Below are 18,446 nucleotides of genomic sequence, written 5' to 3'. Positions count from 1 at the left end.
AAGAAGCTTCCAAATTTATGAATGGGACCAACTGATATAAGGCAGGGGAGGATGGGCAGTGTGGAGGCAGAAGAGACTTGTTCATATTAGGCAAAGCTAGTCAAAAATATCCCACTAAATAGAATATCCCCAAATACCCTGGTCCATGTTAAAATTAGTTTTGCCATATCCTGAATGTGGTGGTGATTTATTTTATTTCATTTATTTTATTTCAGATTTATTTTATTTCATTTATTACATAACTCTATACATCTGTTAAAACTCACAGAACTGCACACCAAAAAATACAGTTAATTTTTACTATGTACAAATTTTAAAATATGTTGTACAGTTTCAGTTGTGCCAGAGTTTTACCTGGCAGATCACACTCATGATGTTTTTCTTGTGACTTGGCTGTTCTTGGAAGATTTTATTTTCCCGTTTTCCTTCCCAATAGACTAAATATTCATTTATTTGGTTTTTATTGATAATAAAACATGGATTAGTTAACGGGCTTTTCAAACATAAATAGATTAAACCCAACAATATCAGGATGACTAGAGGACAAAGAACAGCAAAGCACAAAAAAGGGCCAGGAGCCTCTTATCTGGACAGTGATAACTGTGCTTGGCTGCCCTTTATTTGCCTCTATTCTCTGCTAATTCAGGCAGCCGGCTGTTCAGTGTTCAAAGCAGGTTCATACAGACTTTGCCACATAGCAAGTTACTAAAAAGAGCCTATCTTTGAATTCTTGTGCTCTCATACTCTCTTGCTCAATACTGTTAATCCCCTTTGGAATAGACTGACTTCTGGACAGCTCTTTCCTGGCCAGAGGCAACCTGAAGCTTCTCTCCTCCTTCTCTGGATCCTCATCCACTTTTCAGTTGCAGACATAATGTCACAGCATCTGAGCCACCTGTTCCATTTCACAATCCCTCCTGCACACGAGTCTGTATCTCCCAAAGCCACATCCTCTCACAGAAGTGCATGATCATCCTTTCATTCACAGGGTTGTGAGTTCCTTTGGCCTCCAAGGGCCCTTGGTTCTTGGGCAACTCTGACCCACTGGAAAGCACAAATGCAAATCCAACTGTCCGTTCGTATTTCTGTCCATTCAACTCTTACCAAGGAGTATCCACTCTAAGCCAGGCTCTTCCTGAAGTTCAGAGTCTCTTACCTCTAGTAGCTTATGTTTTACTGGAGAGGCAGAGAGTAAGCAAGTAAAAAAAAAAATACATCAATGAATTAGTTACAGAGTGAGATGAGGACTGTAGGTGACATAAACGGAGTGCTAGAACAAAAACTAATGGGATGGGGGATAGTTGGTCAAGGGGAATCCTCTCTGTAAAAGAGATACTTAGGCCAAACCAGAGGAGAAGCATTTCAGGTTTATGAAACAGCAAACGCAAAGGTCCTGAGGCCAGAGAGCCGTGCATGACTAAAAACCTATAGCCCAGGATGGCTAGAACTCAATGGGAGAGCAGAGTGTGTGAGCTGGGGTAGAAGAGGTAGCAGAGTTCAGGACAAAAGCTCCCTGGAGGCTGAACTGAGGAGTCTGAGCAAAAAGCCTCGCTCATCAGGTCTGATTTGGGTTTGGGGGAGTGGGAGATAATCAAACACTCCAGGATGTGTAGCAAAGTAAGAATAAACACGACCCTCTGTGGGAAATTTGATTCTTACAAACAACAAATTGCAAATGTTTCTCCATTTTCAACTTTATTTAGAGGAGGTTTTGTTAGAAGTTGTTTCCTGACATAGAACGATTGTCTACAACAGGGGTCCCCAACCCCCAGGCCGCAGACTGGTACCAGTCCGCGGCCTGTTAGGAACCGGAACGCACAGCAGGAGGTGAGCGGCAAGGGAGCGAAGCTTCCTCTGCCGCTGCCCATCACTCGCATTACCGCCTGAACCATTCCCCCCGGCCATCCCGACCATGGAAAAATTGTCTTCCACGAAACTGGTCCCTGGTGCCGAAAAGGTTGGGGACCGCTGGTCTACAAGGTAAACTGAGGACTCCAGTGAATGGATCATGTGAATGACATGTGCCCAGGGATGCCACAGTGTCTTGTTCTAGGGTCTTATTTATTCTGTGGTGTTTATTGAAATGAAGCCAGCCACTCTGGCTTCATTATAGGAAAGGTTTTCACAGTTTGGTTTCCAGTCTTTTGCAGCTGCATTAAAACTCTTTGTCCAACTGTTTAAATTTTTAGCAGCTCTTAGTGGATGGAAGGTATGCAGACTTCAAGTTTGTGAGTTCAAGAGAAGTATTGATTTATTTCAGTAGTTTGGATTTGGAATTTGATTTCCATCTTCTTTGTTCCTTCCTCTTTGTCTCCGCCTACTTTCTTTCTCTCTCTCTCCCTCTCTCCCTCTCTCTCTTTTTCTCTCTCTCTCTCTCTCATACACACCCCTCCATCTTGCAGCTAAGGCACCCAGAGTCAAATAAACTTAAAACAAGCTTTGAAACTTTTAAGATAACCCCCATGGTGTGTTGCTGATAAGGTGCTTCAGTCCATGGCAGGCTGCTCTGCAGTAAATACGTAACAGGACATTTGTACCAGTTGAGCAGTGTGGACAACCAGAAGAGAAAAAAATAGTATCTTTTTTCTGCAGACTAGAAGAAATTAACAATAGAAACCTTAACATTTTCAAGTTTATAAATGAAATAATAGAATCAAAGCTTTCTTAATCTCCTCTGAATGGTGTTTCTGGCCTGGTAGCTCCACTGAGCTATTTGTACCAGAGGCTTCCTGGCAGGGAAACTCGGCCTGGAAGGCAGAACAGCCTGATGCCTGGCACATCTCAGGGGCTCGTAGTGGCCACTTATTATTTTCAGGCTGTCAGCTTCCATTTTGCCTTCCTAACAGCACCCCAAATTTACTGGGGAAGTAAAATCTCCCCTACTGTGTGTAGTCTTGGTGAAAGGACTAGATCTTTCCTTCCTCACTCTCTGATTCAGAACAGGGGAAGGAGGAGATACAAAGCTAACTTCAGCCTGTCTGGTGTGTTCTCCAGTGACTTTGGACTTGGTTGAGTGACCCAAGGATGGAGAACTGGTAGAGGCCATTCGCCATATCAGGAGGGATGGCACATGGTCCTGATGGAGCTCCTTTGTGAACCAGGTGCTTCACTTTCTGCTTTTTGGTTCTCTGGAACTCTTCCTGGTACCTGATTCTCCAAGCTGGGCTTCCAGTATCTCAGCAATTCTGTATGTCCCTAAATAACATTCCAATAATTTCCCTTAAGTTATCTAGAGTTCTTTTCTGTTGCTTGCTGTTGAAGGCCTTAATTGAGATGGTACAATAAATGTTCCTAGACTGAATGAATTAATGGAATGAATTATATTTCAAGCCTTTTGTGATTTTCCCCTTCTTTTGTCATAGTCAGAGAATTAAATCTCATCTGTAGATGAATTTTCTTGGAATTTGGAAAATTATCAAAGTTTTATACAATTTTCCTTTTGGAGGTAAAGCTATTTTAAAAAAACAATTAAACCTAAGTTTTAAATATAGGCTTATTATATGGTAGTTAGAAAATAAAGATAAACATAAAAAAGAATATAAAAAATTCATAAACATCTTTCTATATAATAAATATCAGTTGACAAAACAATGTTTGATAACTGAATGGTATCTCATGGTAGAGATAATATATTTAGATAATCCCCCATTACATTTGGGCTATTTCCAATTATTCACTCTTATAAAAGATCCTGCATTGAACATGCTCTTAGATAAACCTCTGTAGACATAGGCTTATTATCCTTATGATACATTTTAAGTAGTAGAATTGTTGGGCCAAAGAGTTTGCATGATTATAATCATTTTACTTATAATAGTAGCCCCTTTTAAATGAAGCGGATAAAAAGGAACGTTTATTGTGGGAGTCTTCTTCAGCAAAAGCAAAACAAAAACAGAAACAAACATAAAACAAAGAAAAGGAAAGAAAAGTCTGTGATTTAAGCTATGAATCAAAGCAGTCCCATTTAAAACCTCATTGCATTAACTGAGGTGCTTCAATTGACCAGCCCAATTAAATAGAGCCAGACGGTACAAGAAAAAATTATTAATAGCCCTGTCTGTTCAACACAACCAGACATTGCACTTGCTCTCTTCATCCATTCATTCAAGATACGGTTATTGAATCCCTACTGTGTACCTGGCATGGATCTCGGGGCTGGGATGTAGAAAGGGAGGTAAGACCTGTTGTCCACCTTGGAGGCACTCACTATCCAGTGTCCAAGCAGACCTTTAAATAACTCACAGTCACACAGTGTGCTGGTATCTGCTGCAGTAGAGAGAGGAAAACAGCATTGTGGGAACAGAGAACCTGGAGCAGTTTCAACCTGTGCATGTAAAGTCCATTCTTCTCTCTCGTTCCCTTCTCTCCCATTAGAAAGCACCAACTGAAATGGAATATACCTTGAAAAATACAAAGTTCTGGAGAATCAAGGAAGGGAGAGATCACGAACAGCTCCACGGAATCCATGAGCGTTGAAGAGAGGTAGGACACGCAGCATCTGGAGGAGGGCACTCTGGAGAGGACATTGTGAGCACTGGTACAGAGAAGAAAAGAAAAGCAAGTGTTCAGGGAACAGATTGCTTGAAACACAAGGTTTGGGTATACCAAGATGGCTGAAAAGAGGGGCTACCTTGGATTGCCGTTAATAATAAGACAAGGCATTCGTGTGTACCTCCATAAGTAAAAGAGAGGCATTGTATTAGTTACCTATTCCTGGTGCAACAAATTACTTAGTGGCTTAAAACAACCCAAATTCGTTATTGTACAGCTCTCTAGAGCAGAGGTCTGACGTGAGTCTTATGGCACTAAAATCAAGGTGTGTTCAAGGCTGCCTTCCTTTCTGGAGACTCTAGAGGAGAATCTGTTTCCTTGCCCCCACCTCAGCTTCTGTATTCCTTGGCTTGGGACCTTTCTTCTTCCTTGAAGGCCAGCAACAGCTGCTCAAGTCCTTCTCACACTGCACCACTCTTGACCTCCTCTCATGCCCATCACTTCTACTTTCAAGGACCCTTCTAAAGGCCCACCTGTGCAACCAGGATAATCTCTCATCTCAAGATCCTTAACTTAATCACATCTGATTCAGTCCAATGGGAATAGGGAGGAAAGAACAGCTGCCTGTGGAAGAGTTGGGAGAGACTCCCTAGGAAATGGGAAGAGGTTGAGTGGAGACTGGGGAGAAGGGGAAGAGAGGTAAGAGTTGTCAGAGATGATTCAGGCTTTGCACTCCCAGGAGGGTGAGGATAATGGTGTCATCCATCAGGAATATTTGGTTTAGGGAAGTGGCATAGTGGTAAATTTAATTTTGGATCTTTAGAGAAATAACTGACAACTTTTCCACTTTCAAATTTGAATGGGGATATAAGATCAATAAAGATTCAAGACATATACAATCCAGGGAGAGAAATAATGGGTGGGAATGGCTGAGAGTGAGGAGTGTTGAGACAGAGACAGGGCACAAAGAAGGTAAAGAAGAGATACCTAGGGTGGGGAGAGACTGAGATGGGAAGCGAGAGATAGAAGAGAGAAAAAGTGTACAAGTAAGATGGGAAAGAAACACAGACCATGAGGAAGACACACCAGGTTGGCAAAAGAAGGAGGAAGAGAAAGGCAGGAATATCAACAGAGAGAATCTGAGAAAGGGACCAGCTCAGAGGTTTCTGGCATGAATACGTTGGTCAATTTAAATTTCCGGTTCACTTGGGTTGTGCTCACAATTGTAAGTTAATAATTTTTAAGATTGTCTGGAAAGATTTATTTACTTTTGCAGGTTAATTACTGTCACAGCTCCTCTGTTTGTTAGGCTTCCACGGAGACTCTGTGGTCCTGGAGGGGGTGAATTATCCTACCTATAGGACCTTTGGCCCCTCACCTGTCTCATCAAAGGAAGACTTCTTTCCTCTTCCCTTCCCCAAATGGCCTAACTCCTGAATTGTTTTGTCCCTGGAATCTGAGGCCTTGGAAAGATGTATTGAGGAAAAATGTTTTTCATTCTTTCACAGTTCTTCACAGATATTACAACGCACTAGTGACACACAGGCAGGAGCTTTGGTAAGTCTCAACACAACTGGGAGTTTATGGTCCCCGTTTTACAGATGGGAGCAGTGGGTCTGGGCTTTCGTCTAACCACATAATCAAGGTCACAAGTGGAAAAAGCTGGGAGAATAGGCTTCCTGCAGATGGGGGAAGCAAAACAAGTATTGGCAGGATTACTTAGGAAGACCAGTGGATTGAAACACTGACCCTGGAAAACCTGGAAGCCTTGTATCTAAGGGACTACGGATGTCACTCTGAATCCTGCTCCCAAACTAACTGTGCCCAGGCAGAGTCAGAGGCATGACAAGGAAGTAGGCTGTAGATTTCCCTTAGCACGGACACCACAGGCACTTTCCGTTTTCACGTTTATTATCTTTCAGTAGAGGAATGGGTACTTAGAGAGGTTAACCAACTTGCCCAGGGTTACCCAGGAGCCAGCAGTGAGCCCAGGGCTAGCTTCCTCTGTTGGGCAGCGCTCCCCGGGGAAGGCGCCCCGCTGGCCCGCCCCGAGGGGTGAGGTCCCTCCGTCACCCCTGCGCCCACTGCCTTGCGCGCCCGGCCGCGCCACAGCCACCCCCGGCGTCCGCAGGGGGCGGCCGCGAGGACCACGCGGGCTGGGGGCTGCTGAGCCTGCGGAGCCAGTCTCGGCCGGCCGGGAGGAGGACGATGCTCGGCCCGCCCAGGTGAGCCTGCGCTGGGGTCCCTCCGCCCGCAGCCCCGGGCGGGCCCGCGCCTCGCGCTCGCCAGCCTCCCAGCGCGGGGGCTGAAGCCCGCACCCGAGGGGGCGGCGGGGAGGGCGCAGGCAGCGGCTGGGAGCGCGGCGGCAGAAGCTCGGCTCCGCGGCGAGGGGTGGCGGGTCCGGTCCGCCAGGGCGCCTCGCTCCTTCGCCTCAGGCGGAGGGTAGGTGCGGCGAGGGCGCAGGGGTCACGACCCTGCGAGCCCACGTGTTTGCGGGGACGCGGCGGGGGCGGGGCGGCGCGACGGCGACGCGCTGGGGGCTCTGGACTTATGGGACCCGGCTTTACCTCAGGGATGGGCTGCGTGGCGGCTCAGGCTGTAGGTGGGCTGGCTGGTCGTGTAGGACATGCCTCCTGCGTGGGACCACTAGGGTTGGGGCTAGTGCCCTACACTTGTATACGTAAGTACTTGTGAAACTGCTTGTGTGTTCGCTGGCTCTGTGAGGTAGTGTGTGTAAAGGGTGTGTGTGTGAGAGGGAGAAACAACATAGGCTGTGCGTATATAACCGTGTGTGTGTGTGTGTGTGTGTGTGTGTGTGTGTGAGAGAGAGAGAGAGAGAGACAGGGTACATGTGTGGACGGTATGGATGGTCCTGGATGTGTAACGGAGAGAGTGTACTCTGTCTAACTCTGTGTGTGTGTGTGTGTGTGTGTGTGTGTGTGTGTGTGAGTGAGACAAGATATGCATACCCGGAGTGTATACCTGGCTGTGTGTGTTAAGTGACCGTGAGTGTGTGGGCACGCTGTGCTGCATGAAGCGTTCGCTGTGGCTGCCAGGGCTAGCTTCCTGCAGTTGTCTTTCACAGAATCCCAATCCCAATTTAAGATGCATTTCTTCTCAGCTTGCTACCCAGTGTGTGGCACTGTGCTGTTAGTTGCCTTTGGAAGAAGTGGCTGTTGATACAGGGAAGTGATGGCTGGCAGAGGTGGAGAAGTCATGGCATGAGCTTGTCTTCCTAGAAAACATTGGCTTGATTTCCCATTGGTTCATTAAAATACACAAAAAATGTTTCTTAGGGTACAGGTTTGGCATGAACCAAACGGCGGCTTTTGATGGAAGGACACTGAGGCTAGTTTGCTCTCCTGTCTTAATATTGTTGGGACGGAGTCCCCAGGTCAAAATCTGTGGGTGACCCTGGAGGTGGTGGGTGGTGTTTGCCTAGTCCCCTGTGTGGAACTTCAGCATTGGTGATGAGGGAGGAGAAGTTGCTGCGTGCTGCTGGTGAGCCCAGATGATGAAGGGAAAGGACACTGGTGACGGATGCAGTTCCCTAGAAACAAGGAAGAAGTCAGGACATGGATGAGACTCGTGGAGCTCTGAGGAGCAGCTCTCAAGAAATGATGAGTGCGGAAAAAATTAGTATAAAGTAAAGAGGATTTGCATCATTCTCGAGTCATTTTTCCATCTTACGTTTATTTTTTCCATGCCAACCTTACTTAGCCTACGCTCACTCCTGTGTTTTGGGAAACGTCTTTGTTATAATTATTATTGTACAGTTCAGTGGGTCATCATTTAAACTCCAGGAGAACTGTAGCACATCAGGCTAGCAGGAGCTTCAGGGAGTGTTCAGTTCAGCACATGTTGAGCAGACAGAGGTCCTAGGGCTCAGAGGACAGTGACGCTCTTGGTTCCTCTGAGTTATCTGGATTTCAGTCCTGAAGCTGCTCCTTCTAGGGGCCACAGTGGCCTTGTAACCTCCAAACTGAATGTGTTTTCTTCCACTCGAGTTCTCCCGGACCCCCCTGACACTGTTCATCCCCTCCTCTCTTTCCCTAACTTCACAGACTGAAGAACAGCACCTGAAACCCAGCATAAGTACCTGCTACCCAGACCACCTCCTGACTTCCCCATCTATTATTGAACCACCACCATCCTCCAAGTCACCCTGGCTGGGAACTGAAGTCACCTCTTTATTTCTCCTCTTTCTTTATCAGTAGCGACCACAGCTTAATCAATAGGTGGGTCTTATCCATTTTTGCTCAATATCTCTTGAACCTGATTTTTTTGTTTGTTGGTTTTTTATTCCCACTTCCAGCACCTAATCAGGTGAGACCCATATTCAGGGATTTCCAGAGATAGGAACAGATACAGACTGTGATCATTGAAAAAATGCAAAATAAAGGCACATAGAGAAGTCCCTTGATATTATCAGTGAGTAATACATAAGTTCTTTGGAAGAATCTGGACCTTCTGATGGTTGTAGTATTATGTGACCTAGATCAAGTCTCTCAGCCTTTCTAAATCTCAGTTTCTTCATCTGTGAAATGAAATGGAAGATTTCGACTAGAGTCTGTTTGCTAAATCATATCCAAGGTTTTTTCCAGCTCTAAAATTATCTGATTATCATTGATGTTCTTTGTTTTAGTGAGAAAATTTTATCCTAATGTCTTATGATTACCTTCCAATATCTAACCATCTTTTAAAAAAAAAAATTCAGTTTGTCTTCAGGGAAAGGAACTAGGCAAAGGGAAAAGGGTGAAAATGCACTATTGACTTAGTTTTGTGGTTGAGCATTAACTGCACACATCAAGCCTTAGAGTTGGAAAGGTCTTATAGGTCACCCATTCTCGCCTCCCATCAAGTGCCAAAATCTTCCATACTATTGCCTTTTTGAAAATTAAAAAAAAATCTGTCAAGCCTTCTTAAGATAACTTCAAACAACGTTGTAATTCAGGGTTTCTCAAACCTCTTGTACCATTAATGTTTTGGGCTAGATAATTTTTTGTTGTGAGGGCCTAGCTTGTCCATAGTAGGATGTTTAGCAGCATCTCTGGCACCCATTAGATGCCAGTAGCGACTCCCTGTTGTGATAACCAAAAATATCTCCAGATGTTACCAGTATCTCCTTGGGGGACAAAGTACCCCCCAAACACCTGTTGAGAACGACTGTTGTAATTCAAACACAAATCTTGGGGCCTTGAACAGAAAGACCTTACAACAAAGTATTTTAGTAGATAGATGAACTGCTGTGTTGCTAGCTGCTTTTCCACCCCCTTCCAAAGTAGCCACCCTCACACGTTTACCTTTATCCCTCCTGGTTTCTCACTGCCTTGTTGCTATGTCTGGAAATGCTCAAGATGCTGCTGAAGGCTGAGAAGTGTTTTAGAGACAACATAGTAATGATCCTAATAGCTCACATTAATCCAGCCCTTATTATGTGCCAGACACAGTTCTAAATGCTTTACATGGATAATCTCATTTAATCTGCATTAAGAATCCTATAGGAGAGATACTTTATTCTCTCCGTCTTATTAGAGATGGGGTAACTCATACTTAGAGAGGTGGAATAACATGTCCAAGTTCGTTTAGCTGTGAAGTGGTGGAGCTGGGGTTGGGCTGTGTGCTCCAGAGTCTTTGTTTTGAAACTTTGTTCCCCACATTAAACTGCCTCTGAGAATGGGATCTTGATGTTACAGGGTAGAAATGATCTTAAACATTGTCTGTTTCAATTGTAGAATCAAGTCTGCTTCTGGGAAGGTTAGAGACTGTGAGGTTGATAGTTGTATTCAGTTGACATATTGTGACTTCTTCCCTTTTTTGTCTTCTCCTCTCTCTTTGTAATTCAGGTTATTCAGAAATAGCTCTAAGGCATATGCAGAGTGAGAGAGGTGGTGGCAGGGTTGGTTAAGTTGGGGGAGAAGGGCTCAAGGGAAAGGAAGAATGGCAGAAAGAAGCAAACAATGGCTGAGACATTTCTTTTTCCATTAAGTCCTCACTATTATCTAAACTTTAGATATCTCTTTTATCACCCAAATTAAAGTTGCCGTATTTTTATCAATTCCCTCCTTCTGTATTCTTCTTGGCCCGCCCTTTCATTCTTCCATTCTGCTTGCTGTTTTTATACTTTGGGACAGTAGAAAGTAGTACACATTTGGAGAGAGGGAAATATAAGTGTGATATAAATAGCCACCCAACAGGCTTATGGATAGGGCTAACCTTAAGTATAGTCAGAGTAAGAATGACTACTTTACCAATTACCATTAATATTGAAGATCCAAGGCAAGCCCTAAGAAGGTTGACTATTTCCTTTAAGACCCTATATCAACACACAGATTGCTGATCCCCACTCCTAGAGTTTCTGATTCAGTGCTTCTGGGTTGGGGTCTGAGGATTTGCATTTCTAACAGATTCCCAGGTGATGCTGATGCTGCTTTCCAGGGACCACAATTGGAAAACCACATGGTTAAGACCTAATAACCAAATAAAGCTCACAACTCACCCACTTGAGATTTTTTAAATAAAAAGGTATCTTATTTTTAAGATCACTAAATATTTGGATTTAGGAGAATCAATAAATAAAGCAAGATTGAAAGACAATAAGTGCTAGGGGCTAATTGACATCTCTCACTAAGCATCTAAGCTTTGCCTCTCATTTTGAATTTCAGAAAAACGTATTCTTTTTCTCAGCTGTGATACTTCTGGGTTAATAGTTCTGATCTTAGATCTTTTCTTGTTCCCTCCTTCCACCTACCACTCAATTTGGGTGATAAAAGTCCTCATTAGTCACAGAATAATCCAAATAAAAAGTACTTTAATATCTTGTCTACTGCCAGATAAATTCTGACCAGTCCCTCTGAGATTAAGAAATATATGTTATCTGTGCATCCAGCTTTTGCTTCCTGTTGCTTTATACATTTTTCCCTTTCGAATCATCAGCAGCACAATGAAGAAACCCAACAGAAACTCCAGTCAAAACATTAATATGTAACTGATTAATTTTTTTTAAATTTCAATCAGAAAAGTTTCTTTTAAAACCAAATTTCAAACTCAGTCAACTCCTTTCTTCTTCTTGACTGCCAGCATCAGTCTCTTTTTGCATGACCACACATCCTACACCTAAACAAGGTGTCTCCGAGTACTTACTCAGAAAGATTTAGTGATTGTGAAACTCAGATGCAATTTAAATAATGTTTATTGGATACTTACTCTGTGCTGTGGAGTTGTTACACCTAGTTTTTTAAAATTTTTCAATCAATCACTGAGAGATGAGGGGTTTTTGTTGTTGTTTAGCGATGAGGAAACCAAGGCCTGGAAATTTAAATAAACTCATATATTATTAGAAAGCTAATTGTATTAGTAAATATATTTTTTCCTCATACATAATAAAAGCCAACTTTAGCTTGCTTAAACAGAAAGTGAAATTTATTGGAAGGATAATGGGACTTCTCATAGATCAAGGAACTAGATAGACCCCAGGAAGGATGGGAACCAGGTCATCTCTGGAGAACTCAGTTGCAGGCATTCACAATCTTTTCCCCATTGCTCTTCACTTAATATGACACATTCCCACAAGTGTGTCTCTTGGTTCAAACTCTCAAGAGAAAGGATCTGATGGCCCAAGGTCATAGCAGAAGAGTAGTTGCTGTGGGCTCACTCTTGTATTGTGGTAGGTATTCCTAGTAAAAGTGGTGTAGAAGATGCTTGAATGAATATCTCCTGTTGTCACATACCTAGTTGGCAGAGACAGAATTTGAACTCAGGTTTGACTCTAAATCTGATGCATGTCTCCTACCAAAGGGATAGTTGAGAGAGAAACACATTAATTTGGCATGTAATAATGGCCATTTGCCTTTATTTTCAAGGTCCTCCCCATGTTAGCCATTCCCTGCATAGGGTCCTGCAGCTTTCATTTGTGCATACCTCCTGGTTTCTCATACTTCTGTGACTGCATCCTGGCTCCTCCCTGTCCATCTGGTCTCTATGCCACGTGGCCTGGCTTCTCACTCTGCTCATGCATGTCATGTCTGTGGCTCACCTAGCACAGCTCTGACTCACAGATTGTACGAGCTGAGGGGATCTATCATCTTGTCCCATCTTCTACCTGTACAGTAAATAGTCATTTCTAAAATATGCCAAGCACTTACCATGAGCATTGCTGAGAGCTCTATATCTGATCCAACTCTTCTAACAACCATGTTGTTGCCTTTTTGGGGGTTTATTTCCCAATATTTTATTGTAAAAAAACTACTTAAATGTTGAAAGACTTGTATAGTGAATACCCATATACTTACCACATAGGTTCTACAGTTAACATTTTACTAACTTGCTCTATCATATTTCTATCTATTCACTCCTCTATCCATTCAGCAATTCATTTTTTGGATGATTTCAAAGTAAGCTGTTGTTCCTTTTTTTAAAAAATTAAAGATTTCTTATTTTTATTTTTTTTAACATCTTTATTGGAGTATAATTGCTTTACAACGGTGTGTTGGTTTCTGCTTTATAACAAAGTGAATCAGCTATACATATACATATATCCCTGTATCTCCCCCCTCTTGTGTCTCCCTCCCACTCTCCCTATCCCATCCCTCTAGGTGGTCACAAAGCACTGAACTGATCTCCCTGTGCTATGCGGCTGCTTTCCACTAGCTCAGTATTTTACATTTGGTAGTGTATATATGTCCATGCCACTCTCTCACTTCGTCCCAGCTTACCCTTCCCCCTCCCCGTGTCCTCAAGTCCATTCTCTACGTCTGTGTCTTTATTCCTGTCCCGCCCCTAGGTTCTTCAGAACCTTTCTCTTTTTTTTATTTTTTACATTCTATATATATGTGCTAGCATACAGTATTTGCTTTTCCCTTTCTGACTTACTTCACTCTGTATGACAGACTCTAGGTCCATCCACCTCACTACAAATAACTCAATTTCATTTCTTTTTATGGCTGAGCAATCTTCCATTGTATATATGTGCCACATCTTCTTTATCCATTCATCTGTCGATGGACACTTAGGTGGCTTCCATGTCCTGGCTATTGTAAATAGAGCTGCAATGAACATTGTGGTACATGACTCTTTTTGAATTATGGTTTTCTCAGGGTATATGCCCAGTAGTGGGATTGCTGGGTCGTATGGTAGTTCTATCTTTAGTTTTTCAAGGAAGCTCCATAATGTTCTCCATCAATTTACATACCCACCAAAAGTGCAAGAGGGTTCCCTTTTCTCCACACCCTCTCCAGCATTTATTGTTTGTAGATTTTTTGATGATGGCCATTCTGACCAGTGTGAGGTGGTACCTCATTGTAGTTTTGATTTGCATTTCTCTAATGATTAGTGATGTTGAGCATCTTTTCATGTATTTGTTGGTAATCTGTATATCTTCTTTGGTCTTCTGCCCATTTTTGGATTGGGTTGTTTGTTTTTTTGATATTGAGCTGCATGAGCTGCTTGTAAATTTTGGAGATTAATCCTTTGTCAGTTGCTTCATTTCCAAATATTTTCTCGCATTCTGAGGGTTGTCCTTTCGTCTTGTTTATGGTTTACTTTGCTGTGCAAAAGCTTTTAAGTTTCATTAGGTTCCATTTGTTTATTTTTGTTTTTATTTCCATTTCTCTAGGAGGTGGGTCAAAAAAGATCTTGCTGTGATTTATGTCATAGAGTATTCTGCCTATCTTTTCCTCTAAGAGTTTTATAGTGTCTGGCCTTACATTTAGGTCTTTAATCCATTTTGAGTTTATTTTTGTGTATGGTGTTAGGGAGTGTTCAAATTTCATTCTTTTACATGTAGCTGTCCAGTTTTCCCAGCACCACTTACTGAAGAGGCTGTCTTTTCTCCATTGTATATTCTTGCCTCCTTTATCAAAAATAAGGTGACCATATGTGCATGGGTTTATCTCTGGGCTTTCTATCCTGTTCCATTGATCTATATTTCTGTTTTTGTGCCAGTACCATACTGTCTTGATTACTGTGGCTTTGTAGTATAGTCTGAAGTCTGGGAGCCTGATTCCTCCAGCTCCGTTTTTCTTTCTCAAGATTGCTTGGGCTATTCAGGGTCTTTTGTGTTTCTATACAAACTGAAATTTTTTGTTCTAGTTCTGTGAAAAATGCCATTGGTAGTTTGATGGGGATTGCATTGAATCTGTAGATTGCTTTGGGTAGTATAGTCCTTTTCACAATGTTGATTCTTCCAATCCAAGAACATGATATATCTCTCCATCTGTTTGTATCATCTTTAATTTCTTTCATCAGTGTCTTATAGTTTTCTGCATACAGGTCTTTTCTCTCAGGTAGGTTTATTCCTAGGTATTTTATTCTTTTTGTTGCAGTGGTAAATGGGAGTGTTTCCATAATTTCTCTTTCAGATTTTTCATCATTAGTGTATAGGAATGCAAGAGATTTCTGTGCATTAATTTTGTGTCCTGCTACTTTACCAAATTCATTGATTAGCTCTAGTCATTTTCTGGTAGCATCTTTAGGGTTCTCTATGTATACTATCTTGTCATCTGCAAACAGTGACAGCTTTACTTCTTTTCCGATTTGGATTCTTTTTGTTTTGTTATTTTCTCTGATTGCTGTGGCTAAAACTTCCAAATCTATGTTGAATAATAGTGGTGAGAGTGGAAAACCTTGTCTTTTTCCTGATCTTAGAGGAAAAGGTTTCAGTTTTTCAACATTGAGAACGATGTTGGCTGTGGGTTTGTTATATATGGCCTTTATTATGTTGAGGTAAGTTCGCTCTATGCCTACTTTCTGGAGGGTTTTTATCATAAATGGGTGTTGAATTTTGTCAAAAGCTTTTTCTGCATCTATTGAGATGATCATATGGTTTTTATCCTTCAATTTGTTAATATGTTTTATCACATTGATTGATGTGCATATATTGAAGAAACCTTGCATTCCTGGGATAAACCCCACTTGATCATGGTGTATGATCCTTTTAATGTGCTGTTGGATTCTGTTTGCTAGTATCTTGTTGAGGATTTTTGCATTTATGTTCATCAGTGATATTGGCCTGTAGTTTTCTTTCTTTGTGACATCTTTGTCTGGTTTTGGTATCAGGGTGATGGTGGCCTCGTACAATGAGTTTTGGAGTGTTCCTCCCTCTGCTATATTTTGGACGAGTTTGAGAAGTATAGGTGTCAGTTCTTCTCTAAATGTTGTGAGAATTCACCTGTGAAGCCATCCGGTCCTGGGCTGTTGTTTGTTGGAATATGTTTAATCACAGTTTCAGTTTCAGTGCTTGTGATTGGTCTGTTTATATTTTCTATTTCTTCCTGGTTCAGTCTCAGAAGGTTGTGTTTTTTTAAGAATTGGTCCATTTTTTCCAGGTTGTCCATTTTAGTGGTTGCTTGTAGTAATCTCTCATGATCCTTTGTACTTCTGCAGTGTCAGTTGTTACTTCTCCTTTTTCATTTCTAATTCTATTGATTTGAGTCTTCTCCCTTTTTTTCTTGATGAGTCTGGCTAATGGTTTATCAATTTTGTTTACCTTCTCAAAGAACCAACTTTTAGTTTTATTGATCTTTGCTATTGTTTCCTTGATTTCTTTTTCATTTATTTCTGATCTGATCTTTTTGATTTCTTTCCTTCTGCTAACTTTGGGGTTTGTTTTTCTTCTTTCTCTAATTGCTTTAGGTTGTTTATTTGAGATTTTTCTTGTTTCTTGAGGTAAGATTTTATTGCTATAAACTTCCCTCTTAGAACTGCTTTTGCTGCATCCATAGGTTTTGGGTCATCATGTTTTCATTGTCATTTGTTTCTAGGTACTTTTTGATTTCCTCTTTGATTTCTTCAGTGATCTCTTGGTTATTTAGTAGTGTACTGTTTAACCTCCATGTGTTTGTATTTTTTACAGATCTTTTCCTGTAATTGATATCTAGTCTCATAGCATTGTGGTCGGAAAAGATACTTGATATGATTTCAATTTTCTTAAATTTACCAAGGCTTGATTTGTGACCCAAGATATGATCTATCCTGGAGAATGTTCCATGAGCACTTGAGAAGAAAGTGTAATCTGCTGTTTTTGGATGGAATGTCCTATAAATATCAATTAAGTCCATCTTGTTTAATGTATCATTTAAAGCTTGTGTTTCCTTATTTATTTTCATTTTGGGTGATCTGCCCATTGGTGAAAGTGGGGTGTTAAAGTCCCCTACTATGATTGTGTTACTGTCAATTTCCCCTTTTATGGCTGTTAGCATTTGCCTTATGTACTGAGGTGCTCCTATGTTGTGTACATAAATATTTACAATTGTTATATCTTCTTCTTGGATTGATCTCTTGATCATTATGTAGTGTCCTTCTTTGTCTCTTGTAATAGTCTTTATTTTAAAGTCTATTTTGTCTGATATGAGAATTGCTACTGCAGCTTTCTTTTGATGTCCATTTGCATGGAATATATTTTTCCATCCCCTCACTTTCAGTCTGTATGTGTCCTTAGGTCTGAGGTGGGTCTCTTGTAGACAGCATATATATGGGTCTTGTTTTTATATCCATTCAGCCAGTATATATCATTTGGTTGGAGCATTTAATCCATTTACATTTAAGGTAATTATCAATATGTATGTTCCTATTACCATTTTCTTAATTATTTTGGGTTTGTTATTGTAGGTCTTTTCCTTCTCCTGTGTTTCTTGCCTAGAGAAGTTCCTTTAGCATTTTTTGTAAAGCTGGTTTGTTGGTGCTAAATTCTCTTAGCTATTGCTTGTCTGTAAAGGTTTTAATTTCTCCATTGAATCTGAAGGGAGACCCTTGCTGGGTAGAATAAACTTGGTTGTAGATTTTTCCCTTTCATCACTTTAAATATGTCCTGCCACTCCCTTCTGGCTTGCAGAGTTTCTGCTGAAAGATCAGCTGTTAACCTTATGGGGATTCGCTTGTATGTTATCTGTTGCTTTTCCCTTGATGCTTTTAATATTTTTTCTTTGTTTTTAATTTTTGATAGTTTGATTAATATGTGTCTTGGCATGTTTCTCCTTGGATTTATCCTGTATGGGACTCTCTGCGCTTCCTGGACTTGATTGACTATTTCCTTTCCCATATTAGGGAAGTGTTCAACTATAGTCTCTTCAAATAATTTCTCAGTCCCTTTCTTTTTCTCTTCTGGGACCCCTATAATTTGAATGTTCGTGTGTTTAATGTTGTCCCAGAGGTCTCTGAGTCTGTCCTCAATTCTTTTCATTCTTTTTCTTTATTCTGCTCTGCGGTAGTTATTTCCACTATTTTACCTTCCAGGTCACTTATCCGTTCTTCTGCCTCAGTTATTCTGCTATTGATTCCTTCTAGAGAATTTAAAATTTCATTTAGTGTGTTGTTCATCATTGTTTGCTCTTTAGTTCTTCTAGGTCCTTGTTAAATGTTTCCTGTATTTTCTCCATTCTGTTTCCCTGATTTTGGATCATTTTTACTATCATTACTCTGAATTCTGTTTCAGGTAGACTGCCTATTTCCTCTTCGTTTGTTTGGTCGGGTGGGTTTTTACATTGCTCCTTCATGTGATGTGTGTTTCTCTTTTAATTTTGCTTAACTTACTGTGTTTGGGGTCTCCTTTTCACAGGCTGCAGGTTCGTAGTTCCCGTTTTTTTTGGTGTCTGCCCCCAGTGGCTAAGGTTGGTTCACTGGGTTGTGTAGGCTTCCTGCTGGAGGGGACTGGTGGCTGTGTTCTGGTGGATGAGGCTGGATCTTGTCTTTCTGGTGGGCAGGACCATGTCTGGTGGTGTGTTTTGGGGTGTCTGTGACCTTATTATGATTTTAGGCAGCCTCTCTGCTAATGGGTGGGGATGTGTTCCTGTCTTGCTAGTTGTTTGGCATAGGGTGTCCAGCACTGTAGTTTACTGGTTGTTGAGTGGAGCTTGGTCTTAGCTTAGAGATGGAGATCTCTGGGAGAGCTTTCGCTGTTTGATATTATGTGGGGCCAGGAGGTCTCTGGTGGACCAATGTCCTGAACTCAGCTCTCCCAC

At 41.6% G+C, this 18,446-nt stretch overlaps 1 protein-coding gene across 6 annotated transcripts in view; it reads left to right on the top strand.

The window, feature by feature from the left end:
* Nucleotides 1-18,446, top strand: part of HTR4 (5-hydroxytryptamine receptor 4) — a 394,426-nt gene that overhangs the window by 191,220 nt on the left and 184,760 nt on the right. For 5 of the 6 annotated variants that reach the window (XM_068536146.1, XM_068536144.1, XM_068536142.1 and 2 more), the window contains 2 exons: nucleotides 4,375-4,482; nucleotides 6,000-6,048. The gene's annotated coding sequence lies outside the window, so the exon portion shown is untranslated. The remainder of the gene's footprint in view (nucleotides 1-4,374; nucleotides 4,483-5,999; nucleotides 6,049-18,446) is intronic. The other variant, XM_068536143.1, reaches the window with a different exon arrangement.

Source organism: Eschrichtius robustus, chromosome 2, assembly GCF_028021215.1.
Source record: "Eschrichtius robustus isolate mEscRob2 chromosome 2, mEscRob2.pri, whole genome shotgun sequence".
Taxonomy (NCBI): Eukaryota; Metazoa; Chordata; class Mammalia; order Artiodactyla; family Eschrichtiidae; genus Eschrichtius; species Eschrichtius robustus.
Note: the sequence above shows the minus strand (reverse complement) of the source record. Positions and strands in the feature narration are given on the sequence as shown.